This window comes from Oncorhynchus tshawytscha, linkage group LG14 (genome assembly GCF_018296145.1).
Source record: "Oncorhynchus tshawytscha isolate Ot180627B linkage group LG14, Otsh_v2.0, whole genome shotgun sequence".
NCBI classification, from domain to species: Eukaryota; Metazoa; Chordata; class Actinopteri; order Salmoniformes; family Salmonidae; genus Oncorhynchus; species Oncorhynchus tshawytscha.
This window is the reverse complement of record NC_056442.1, coordinates 19,195,738-19,207,106: the sequence shown is the minus strand read 5'-3', so window position 1 is coordinate 19,207,106 and position 11,369 is coordinate 19,195,738.

The following is an 11,369-nucleotide window of genomic DNA, read 5'->3' as shown; positions in this document are numbered from 1 at the left end:
GCCGAGGTAAAAGTGGGGTTGGGAATACTCAGTAGGGTCTGTAGTTAATCGTAAGTTACCCTATATTTTACAGTTAGCTATCTAATTGTGTGATGCCTTGAATTATGAAACGCAAAATAGTATGCATTTGCTATGGATTGTAGTGATTAGCAGCAACAAAACATTTTGTCAAGTAATGTGTGAAGGGCTGTAGGAAGTCAGGCGCAGGAGAGCAGATAGTTGGTAATAACACGGAGCCTTTTATTTGGCGAACCAAAAGCCCACGGCACAAACGAACACAAAATACAAAATAGGGGTTAAACATAACCCGCAAACAGCCTAAAGTGCGCATACATGAACACAGATAAACAATACCACACAAAGACATGGGGGAAAACAGAGGGTTAAATACACAACACATAATGAGGGAAATGAGAACCAGGTGTGGAAAAACGAGACAAAACAAATGGAAAATGGATCGGCGATGGCTAGAAGACCGGTGACGTCGACCGCAGAACACCGCCCGAACAAGGAGAGGCATTGACTTCGTCAGAAGTCGTAACACATTTGCCTGGCCATCCATGAGTATGACAATCCAGGGACCGTAGTCTCAATTATTACTGTGACCCATCTGTACTGAACGGTAGCTAGTTAACTAAGTAAAGATGACTTGAACTATCCATTTTCTAGGGTTGTTATGTGATATTCAAATCCGTTTGTCACATGCGCGGAATACAACCTTACAGTGAAATGCTTACTTACAAGCCCTTAACCAACAATGCGGTTAAGAAAAATACCTACAAAAATAAAAGTAACAAATATTTATAGAGCCGCAGTAAAATAACATTAGCGAGGCTATATTACAGTGGGTACCGGTACAGAGTCAATGTGGAGGCTATATACAGGGGGTACCGGTACAGGGTCAATGTGGAGGCTATATACAGGGGGTACCGGTACAGAGTCAATGTGGAGGCTATATACAGGGGGTACCGGTACAGAGTCAATGTGGAGGCTATATACAGGGGGTACCAGTACAGAGTCAATGTGGAGGCTATATACAGGGGGTACCGGTACAGAGTCAATGTGGAGGCTATATACAGGGGGTACCGGTACAGAGTCAATGTGGAGGTTATATACAGGGGGTACCAGTACAGAGTCAATGTGGAGGCTATATACAGGGGGTACCGGTACAGGGTCAATGTGGAGGCTATATACAGGGGGTACCAGTACAGAGTCAATGTGGAGGCTATATACAGGGGGTACCGGTACAGAGTCAATGTGGAGGCTATATACAGGGGGTACCGGTACAGAGTCAATGTGGAGGCTATATACAGGGGGTACCGGTACAGAGTCAATGTGGAGGCTATATACAGGGGGTACTGGTACAGAGTCAATGTGCGGGGGCAGTTAGTCGAGTTAATATGTACATGTAGGTAGAGTAATTAAAAGGGACTATGCATACATAATAACAGAGAGTAGCAGCAACGTAAAACAGGGGCGGGGGTCAATGCAAATAGTCTGGGTAGCCATTTGATTAGATGTTCAGTAGTCTTATGGCTTGGGGGAAGAAGCTGTTTAGAAGCCTCTTGGACCTAGACTTTGATCTCCGGTACCTCTTGCCCATGCAGTAGAAGAGAGAACAGTCTATGATTAGGGTGGCTGGAGACTTTTGACCATTTTTAGGGCTTTCCTCTGACTCCGCCTGGTATAGAGGTCCTGGATGACAGGAAGCTTGGCCCCAGTGATGTACTGGGCCGTACACACTACCCTCTGTAGTGCCTTTCTGTCGGAGGCCGAGCAGTTGCCATACCTATATAACAGTCCTTCACAATGCCGGGGCTGCACAACTGTCAAGACAGAGCAGTTTAAGGTTAGAGCCGTTGTCCTCCATAGCTCTGGTGTGTGCCATTTGTTTCCTTACCACCATTTGAATTGTAATGTGATTGCATAGTCCTTTGATTGTTATTTCTGTTGTCTAACACATAACCCTTTCCTTCTCTCTGTTACAGAAACCAATTTACACGATTCTCCATCATTCTCTGTGAGTCTCTCTATAAAGTTAAGAAGTGGGTTGATCTCTCTGTGAGATTGTCTAATTCCCTCTGACTGAGGAAGGGTCAGTGTGATGTATTTTTATTGAACCTTTATTTAACTAGGCAAGTCAGTTAAGAACAAATTCTTATACATTCATATATACCCACTTGATGTATAGATAAACCCACTTTTTTGTACAGTTACCTGGCCGTTCTCCTCTCCCTGTTTACTCTGTTACATCTCTACAGAATCTACAGAGGGGTTCTGGCGCAGCAGAACCCCTCAGCAGGTACCTCCAGGGCTCCTGTCCCAACATCCAGATTTGTCCCCCTGGATCTACCCAACATCAGACATCCATCAAGACACATCATGCTCCTAAATCTCATCTACCATAACATTCTGGTTACGTATTGTCTAACTAAACCTTCCCTAAATGCTTTTCAGTTGTAGGTGTGGTGTCTTAACTCATGAAGCAACAGTTATAACAACATTCACCGGTGTTTGTACTGGGCGACTTCAACCTCCTGACGTCTGCCTTCGATTCATTTCTTTCCAACTCTCTCTTTCCCCTCCTCGTCTCTTTTGACCTCACCCTTTCCCAGTCCCCTCCCACTTTCACAGTCTCCTCCAACTCACAAGGCAGACAATACGTTTGACCTCATCTTTACTAGAGGCTGCTCTCCTACTAATCTCACTGCAACCCCCCTCCAGGTCTCTGATCCCTACTTTGTTTCCTTTTCTGTCACCCTTTCCTCCAACCCTAACCACTCAGCCTCTACCCAGATGGTAATGCGCCGTCACAATCTTCGCTCTCTCTCCCACTACTCTCTCCTCCTCTATCCTATCTCCATTCTGCTAAACCCTTCTGTCTCCTGATTCTGCCACTTCGACCCTACTCTCCGACCTTTCTGCATCCTATGACTCGCACCGTCCCCTTTCCTCCCGACCGGGTCGGCCCTCCCCTCCTGCTTCGTGTCTGAATGACTCATTGCGAGTTTACAGAACAGGGTTGCAGGCAGCTGAGATCGAAAATGGAGGAAAACCAGAGGACCTATCATCCTTTCACTCCCTCCTACCTACCTTCTCTTCCTCTGCATCAGCTTCTAAAGCCACTTTCTGAATTTCAAGCTTCTGCCTCTAACTCTAGGAAATCATTTCCCACATTCTCCTCCTTCCTTAATCCTCCAAACCCTTCCTCCTCGCTCCTCCCTCTCCGTGGACGCCTTTGTCATCCACTTTGAAAAAAGCTTGATGACATCCGCTACTCGTTCACTCAGCCTATTGAGTCCACTGGTCTCACTCACATAGGACTACCCTACGCCTTGACCTCTTTCTCCCTTCTCTCTCCAGATGACATCCTGCAACTAGTGAAGTCAGGCCACCAGACAACCGACCTGCTTGACCCCATCCCTCCCTTCTCCAGACCATATCTGGAGATCTTCTCCCACTCCTCACTTCCTTCATCAACTCATCACTGACCACTGGCTGTGTCCCCTCTGACTTCAAAATGGCCCGAGTTGCTCCCCTCCTCAAGAAACCAACACTCGACCAACATCTGACGTCAAAAACAATAGACCTGTATCCTTTCTTTTTTCTTCTTTCCAAAACACTTGAGCGTGCGGTCTCTGATCAACTTTCTCGAAATCTCTCGCAGAACAATCGTCTTGACTTTAACCAGTCAGGCTTCACGACGGGTCACTCAATCGAGATTGCTCTTCTCTGTTATCACGGAGGCTCTCCGCACTGCCAAAGCTGACTCTTCTCTGTTCTCACCCTCCTAGATCTATCCGCTGCCTTCGACTCCGTGAAGCATCAGCTCCTCCTCTCCACCCTCTCGGGGCTGGGCGTCTCAGGCTCTGTCAGATCCTCCTCTCCACCCTCTCGGGGCTGGGCGTCTCAGGCTCTGCCAGATCCTCCTCTCCACCCTCTCGGGGCTGGGCGTCTCAGGCTCTGCACACTCTTGGATTGCATCCTACCTGGCAGGCCGCTCCTACCAGATGACGTGGAGAGGATTTGCGTCTGCACCACAGACTCTCACTACTGGCGTCCCCTAGGGCTGTGAGATGTGGTTGTCCCACCTAGCTATCTTAAAGATGATAGCACTAACTGTAAGTTGCTCTGGATAAGAGCGTCTGCTAATTGTATAAAATGTCAAATGTAAATGTGGCCTTTAGGATCATTTAGTGTCTGCTCTACAGGTCTAGATGGGGGACATGCCAATACATCGCCTCATCTGATACAGATATCTGTGTCTATGTCTATAATAGTCTCACAAAAAACTTGGACTAACAGCCTGTCTCAGCCCTGACTTGCAGCTCTGCCTCCACCAAACCCTTTAGCCACCTGAAAATAAACCAGACATGCTGCATGTTAAAATACAAGACAAAGGTTTAGGGTTGCAGAGGGCATCAAATCTCCCATCTGAGGAATGCGATTACGAAATCAGCCACTATGCAACCTGCCCAAAACTTGAAATCTTATTCGCCTATGTGGTTGAGCTACAGCTGTGTTTGTCAGACCATGAGACATTATGAAAAACGGTCTTCTCACAAAAATGCCTGAGGCGTCCAAATGGTTGGTGTTCAAAGGTGTTTTTCATTTTGCACTACGACCCCACAGTCAGTAATGCTAAAGTGCCAACTTCTGTCTGTAGTGTCCAAACTGTTTGAGCTACAAACTATACTGAACAAAAATATAAACGCATCATGTAAAGTGTTGGTCTCATGTTTCATGAACTGAAATAAAAGACCCCCCAAAAAAAAAAAAAAAAAAAAATTATGCAACAAGTTTGTCTCTGTTAGTGAGCATTTCTCCTTTGCCAAGATAATCCATCCATCTGACAGGTGTGGCATATCAAGAAGCTGATAAAAAACAGCAGGATCATTACACAGGTGAACCTTGTGCTGGGGACAATAAAAGGCCACTCGAAAATGTGCAGTTTTGTCACACAACACAATGCCACAGATGTCTCAAGTATTGAGGGAGTGTGCAATTGGCATTCTGACTGAAGGGATCTCCACCAGAATTGTTGCCAGAAAATTGAATGTTGAATGTTCTCTACCATAAGACTCTAATGTCATTTTAGAGTGGCCTTTGTGGGGAAAAACTCAAAATAAGAGGGTAAATATGTACGTTTTCTGAGTTTTCTTATATATCTCCTAGATATAGAACAGACACTTCAAAAAATTCCTTATGATCTATTTTTTGATTGTCTTTTTTGCCATTTATGAATGTGTTATTTAAAGAGTTTCTTTGGGCTATAGTAGTAAAGGCCAAATTCAATATTTTATCAAATAATAATACCTAAAGGAGTTCTAAAATTCTAAATCAAATAGCAAAACAATTCCAAATGTTAGCTTTGAGTGGGGAGGGGGAAACTGAAAATTAGTTTTTATTGGCAGAGAGGATTGGAACTCTTTCTTATTGGTCTATTACATAATTTACCACATGGTGATGTCACCATGGAAGGCCAAAACTCCCTCCCACCAAAACAGGCAGCCTTTCAGGCAGCCTTTTCAAACAGCTCTTACACTAAAAGTCCACTGTCTGTCATCATTTTCACATTTTTCGAGTATTATTCCAACCCTAATGTTTTGACTGCATTGGGCCTTTAAGATCTTGTGAAGTAGTTATTCTGTATAACTTTTTTTATATAAGGGGTAGCCTGCCATCTTGTGGTCAGTTTCTGCAGTTGCAGTTACTGTCTTGTTAATTTTGGGTTCTCTACCTGGGAATATAGTGCACCTGATGGAATCTTTATCCCAGCCTTCACAAACAAATCCTTAATGATGATGATAGGTTGTGTGTGCGTACCTTCTACGGCAGCTCCATTAGGCTCGGCGTATCCCGGTCCCTTAGTGATGATGCGACAGAGGATTCCTCCATCCTCCCTTGTAACTCAAACAGCTCTATCTAACACACACAAACAAAATATTAATTTAAGCACTCATGTCAATGTTGACTGAATGTATAACTAAATAACAAACTCCCTCAATCCCTCACAGACAGACCTGGAAGACGTGGTTGGGGGGGTATCTTCGGGGGGACTGCCGTAGTCGTACTCTGGTTGTCCTTTCATAGTAACCACTCCCAGGTATCACAGCTTGATTGCATGACGTACACACACACACACACACACACACACACACACACACACACACACACACACACACACACACACACACACACACACACACACACACACACACACACACACACACACACACACACACACACACACACACACACACACACACACACACACACACACACACACACACACACAGTTATAGTGACTACACCCAGGTCCAATGCCTTGATTGCCTGGCCCACACTAACACACAGACACACTTGAGACACACACACCCTTGCCCAGCTCAAAAGATAACTTATTTCCTTGTTCGAGGCCAGAGTAAAACAGGGTTTCATCCAGCAGCATGCCAACATAGTAAACAAACACCTTGTCCCCCACCAACAAACACCCTGTCCCTGTGCTTCACTAACTACAGAGGGAAGTGGGGGAGAGAGACACTGAAGGTTAGTTCTGCTGTAGCAGTGTATTGCATGGTCAGCAACACACAATATAATTCCCTTACATTTTTGCTTTTACAGTTTGTTTGTTATATACATTTTACACACACAGTAAACAAAATTGTTAGTTACATAAGACATTATTTTTTTAAAATATATACAAACAAAATTTTGGATAGTTAGTACTCTGACATCTACCTAGTGTTTTCAATAACTATTACCAATTATGAGCTTTTTAAACCCAGCCCTCTGCTACTCTCAGCCCATCCCACCAGTCTCTGTAGACCACCACTTTTTGATTTCCACGCTCCATTTATTTTTCAAATGTGCTGTGATGTCTCACATGAACTTTTCTAATCACATAGTATCCTCAGATTGTACGTTAAAGATAATAATACTCTTAGGAAAAATATTTATATTATTTATTGACTGACTATGACTTTCCAAATCGTCCAACACTGCGATTTGTAGGGTTAATTTTAAATGAATATTGTGATTTTTCATCCATTTCTGAACCTGTGACCAGAAATAAGCTACATAGGGACAATACCAGAATAAATGATCTAATAATTTTGTTCAGCAAAATCTGCAGAGCTGAGTGTGTGTGTGTGTCCCATTCAGGCTTCTGCCTCTAACCTTAGGAAACTTGGTGGCAAGAATATCGTATAATATTTTAAACTGAAAAACTTGCTGTTGAATCAAGTGTTGTTTTGTGTATTAGTTTATATACCGTGTGCCATGGAATTAGTACATCATAAAAACATATTTGCAACCTGTATGGCACAGCTGTCAACATTTGTTGTCCTCAAATGAAACTGGTATATTTTTCTATTTATGCCAATCTTTTTCAGACAGTTTTGGTCTTTAATATATAGCAGACTAACAAATTCTCTACTTTGTCCCCCTTCCACCTGCCTCCTCCATTTTTGCAGTAATGCTGCAATCACTGGTTGTAAGTTTGGACTGAGCAAACATTCCAATTTATTTTCAATAGCTGCATGTGTGACATAAATTCACCATTACTACTCATAAAATCCTTAATAAATATTTTTAAAAACAATTTTTTAAATGTCCATCATGTAGTTTTTTTTTAGCAATGAGTATATTTGAGTTTAACCATAATATTTGTTGTAATATTTGTTCTGTCTTTTCTGGAGGATAAAATTGAAATTGTAACCAGCTTTGTATGGCTTTTTTCAGAAAGGGCAATACTTTGAACAAGGTTTATTTTTCAATTAACCAGAAAGTAGAAGTTGTAATCTGTAAAAGGACAACAAAAAATTAACAAAGGTTGAGCCTTTCTTAGTAATCTACTGGAGAACAAATGCAGGTTTAAGTATAATTTATGTATGAGTGAAGCTTTTAGTGAGAGGTTTAATGCTTTAATATTTAATCATTTCAGCACCTACAACTCATATTCATTATATAAATAGGCACTTTAAATTTGTCTGGCTTAGGGTTCCAAATAAAGTTAAATATTTTATGTTCATATTATTTTTTTTAAAGAATCATCTGGAGTAGGCAATGCCATAAGTAAAGAAGTAAACTCTGATATGACTAAAGAATTGATCTGTGTGATTTACCTCTCCATTGTTGCAGAATCTTGTCTAGTTTTGAGAATTTTCATAAAAATTTGTTGTAGTAAGTTCATTTATATCTTTAGGAATGTGAATACCAAGTATGTATGCTTCGCCATCAGCCCATTTTATTGCTAAACTACATGGTAATGTAAGAGTTGTATCTTTTATAGATCCAATACGTAATATGGTGCACTTATTATAATTTCATTTTAGTCCAGAGAGGCTAGAGAAGTGATTTTCAATGAGACCGGGCAGGGATCCAGATTGCATACATCGACACTTTTGTTTTAAAGACCTGGATTTCTAACCCCTTGAGATGTTCTTGATGGATCTGATTTTAATAGCTCGCATTTCAATAACCATAACAAATAGATATGGAGACAGCAGACAGCCTTGTTTTCCTGCTCTTGACAGTTCAATACTTTGAGATGTAACTATTATTTACTATTGTACACCTGGGGTTGCTATACATAACTTTAATCCAGTGGATAAGAGATTCACCTAAATTAAAATAGTCCAGACGATTATGTATAAATTCTAGTGATACTTCATTAAAAGCCTTTTCAATATCTGCCATAAAGATCAGGCCTGGTTTATTTGATGTTTCATTTTGTTCAATTGTTTCAAGTAATTATTGTATGTTATCTCTCCTGTTTCAGTAATAGTGAAATCAGACCTCCTTGTTGAGTAGTTGACTATTTTTATAGGAGTAGTTAGAAAATGCTAATAGTGTATCTTTAAGTACATAAAACAAATGTTTGATAAGTCTACTGGTATGCCATCAAGTCCTGGGGTTTTTCTCAGATCAAAAGTATTTTATTGCCTCAAAATTCCTCTTCTGTAAGTTGGCCTTCACACAGGTCTTTCTGTACATTTGTTAATTTTACATTATTAGGGAAAAAATCCTTACAGTTAACATCATTCAGTGGAGATGGAGGAGAATGGAAAGAAAACGTATGCTTAAAATATTTTGCTTCCTTTTTCACAATATAATTTGGTGGATCATGGATGACTCTGTCATTGGTAATGGGTTTCTGTAACTTCTTTTTGGTAGGATTTCGATGTTGAAGATTCAAGAAAAATGTTGTGCATTTGTCCCCATTTTCCATTCAATTCTCTTTATTGTTGTAATAAATTACACTTAATCGTTCATGAATAAGTTCCTCAAGTTCTTTTTGTTTTTCCTCTAACCTCTATAGTACTGTTTGTATTGCCAGCTACCTGTGCAGTTAGTTCCTCTATTTCCTTTGTTAGTCTAAACTTTTATATATTGTTTTATATTTTTTTTTTAAATAGCACTTTTTCATGGTATCCAATTGATAGATACGGTCTTGTCCCAACGCTGCAACTCCCCTATGGACTCGGGAGAGGCGAAGGACGAGAGCCATGTGTCCTCCGAAACACAAACCTGTCAAGCCATATTGCTTGTTGACACACTCCTCGCTTAACCCGGAAGCCAGCCGTACCAATGTGTTGGAGGAAACACCATCCAGCTGGCGACTGAAGTCAGCCACAAGGAGTCGCTAGAGCACGATAGAATAAGGAAATCCCATCCGGCCAAACCCTCCCCTAACCTGGACGATGCTGGACCAATTGTGCGCCGCCTCATGGGTCTCCTGGTCGTGGCCGGCTATGACACAGCCTGGGATTGAAGCCAGTTCTGTAGTGATGCCACTTGGGAGGCAGTCTAAACTCTTTTGACCGAAACAGCTTGGTTTTAAAGATGAGCATTGCATTGCCTCTGAAGACACATTTGGAAGGGTACCAATACAGTACGGGGATCTGCTGTACCTGTATATTGTGGGTGAAAAATTCAGTTATAAATGATTTTGTCTTAGTTAAGAACCAATTGTCATCCAGTAGGCCTTGATTACATTTCCATTACCCCGTCCACATGGAAATTCTGTAAGAGTTATGTGGAGGCTAATTAGATGGTGGTCCGATCGCATTCTGTCTCCTATAAATACTTTTAAAAACTTTTGGTGCCCGAGAGAATTACACAATAAATTATTCAAGATTGATAGCTTGATTAAGTCTCCTCCAAGTATAAAGTTGGTCCGTTTTCCCCCCCACTAGTACTAATGTGGGACGGTAGTTAGCCTAGTGGTTAGAGCGTTGGGCCAGTAACCGAAAGGTTGCTGGATTGAATCCCCGAGCTGACAAGGTAAACATTTGTCGTTCTGCCCTTGAAGGCAGTTAACCCACTGTTCCCCGTTAGGCCGTCATTGTAAATAAGAATTTGTTCTTCACTGACTTGCCTAGTTAAATAAAGGTTAAATTAAAAATTAAAAATGTGTCCATGATATTTGTGATCTCCTTAAGGGCATGTGGTAGTGGTACTGTATGCTGTCTAGTACTTTGGCCTGCAGTTGTGTTCAGGTCTTGGGCTTTTGGGCTCTTAAACTGCAAGAAGTGAATTGATTTGTGTGATGTGGGAACTGTCGGGTGAGACAATGAGAGTCTTCTGCAAGAGGGACAGTAAAGGTAAATCATAAATACTACATGAAAATGACAGTGGGTTGTGATGAACAGCCTACTTGATATCTGAAGGTAATGAGAGTCTCAAGCATAAGGGACAATAAAAGTAAATCATAGATACATGAAAATGGCAGTTCAAAAATCATTGTATAATAAAAATCAATCCCTGTGACATCTCACATTCATAACATAGCAAACGTTATTTTAAAACTGTTGTTTTGCATGTTAACACACCCACCTACAACTGAAAAACGTTTAGGGAACATCTACGGAGAAAACACTTAACCAGAATGTTATGGCGGTGGATGAAATGTAGGAGTACGACGCATCTTGACGAAGGTTGGTTGTCTGATGTTGGGTAGATCAGGGGGGAGGACTTTGGATGTTGGGAAAGGAGACCTGGAGGTACCCTGCTGTCTGGCGCTGCAGAACCCCTCTGTAGATTCCGTAGAACTAGAACAGAGTAAACAGGAAGTAGAACGGGGAGGTGGAGGGATGCAATAGAGAAAACGCAGGTATCAGTAGATCAAGTGGGTATATAAAAGGGGTAGTTTTAGTCATCTTTACTTAGCTAGTACAAATGGGTCACAGGAATAGTTGAGATGGACTATGGTCCCTGGGTTGTTTCTAATCACTGCAATCCAAAGCAAATACTTGCATAATTCAAGGCAGCACACAATCAGATAGTAAGACAGTTAGATTACTATTAACTTACTTTAGCTACGTTAGTAGTTGTACAGTTCACTATCATTATGTACAATAAGTGTT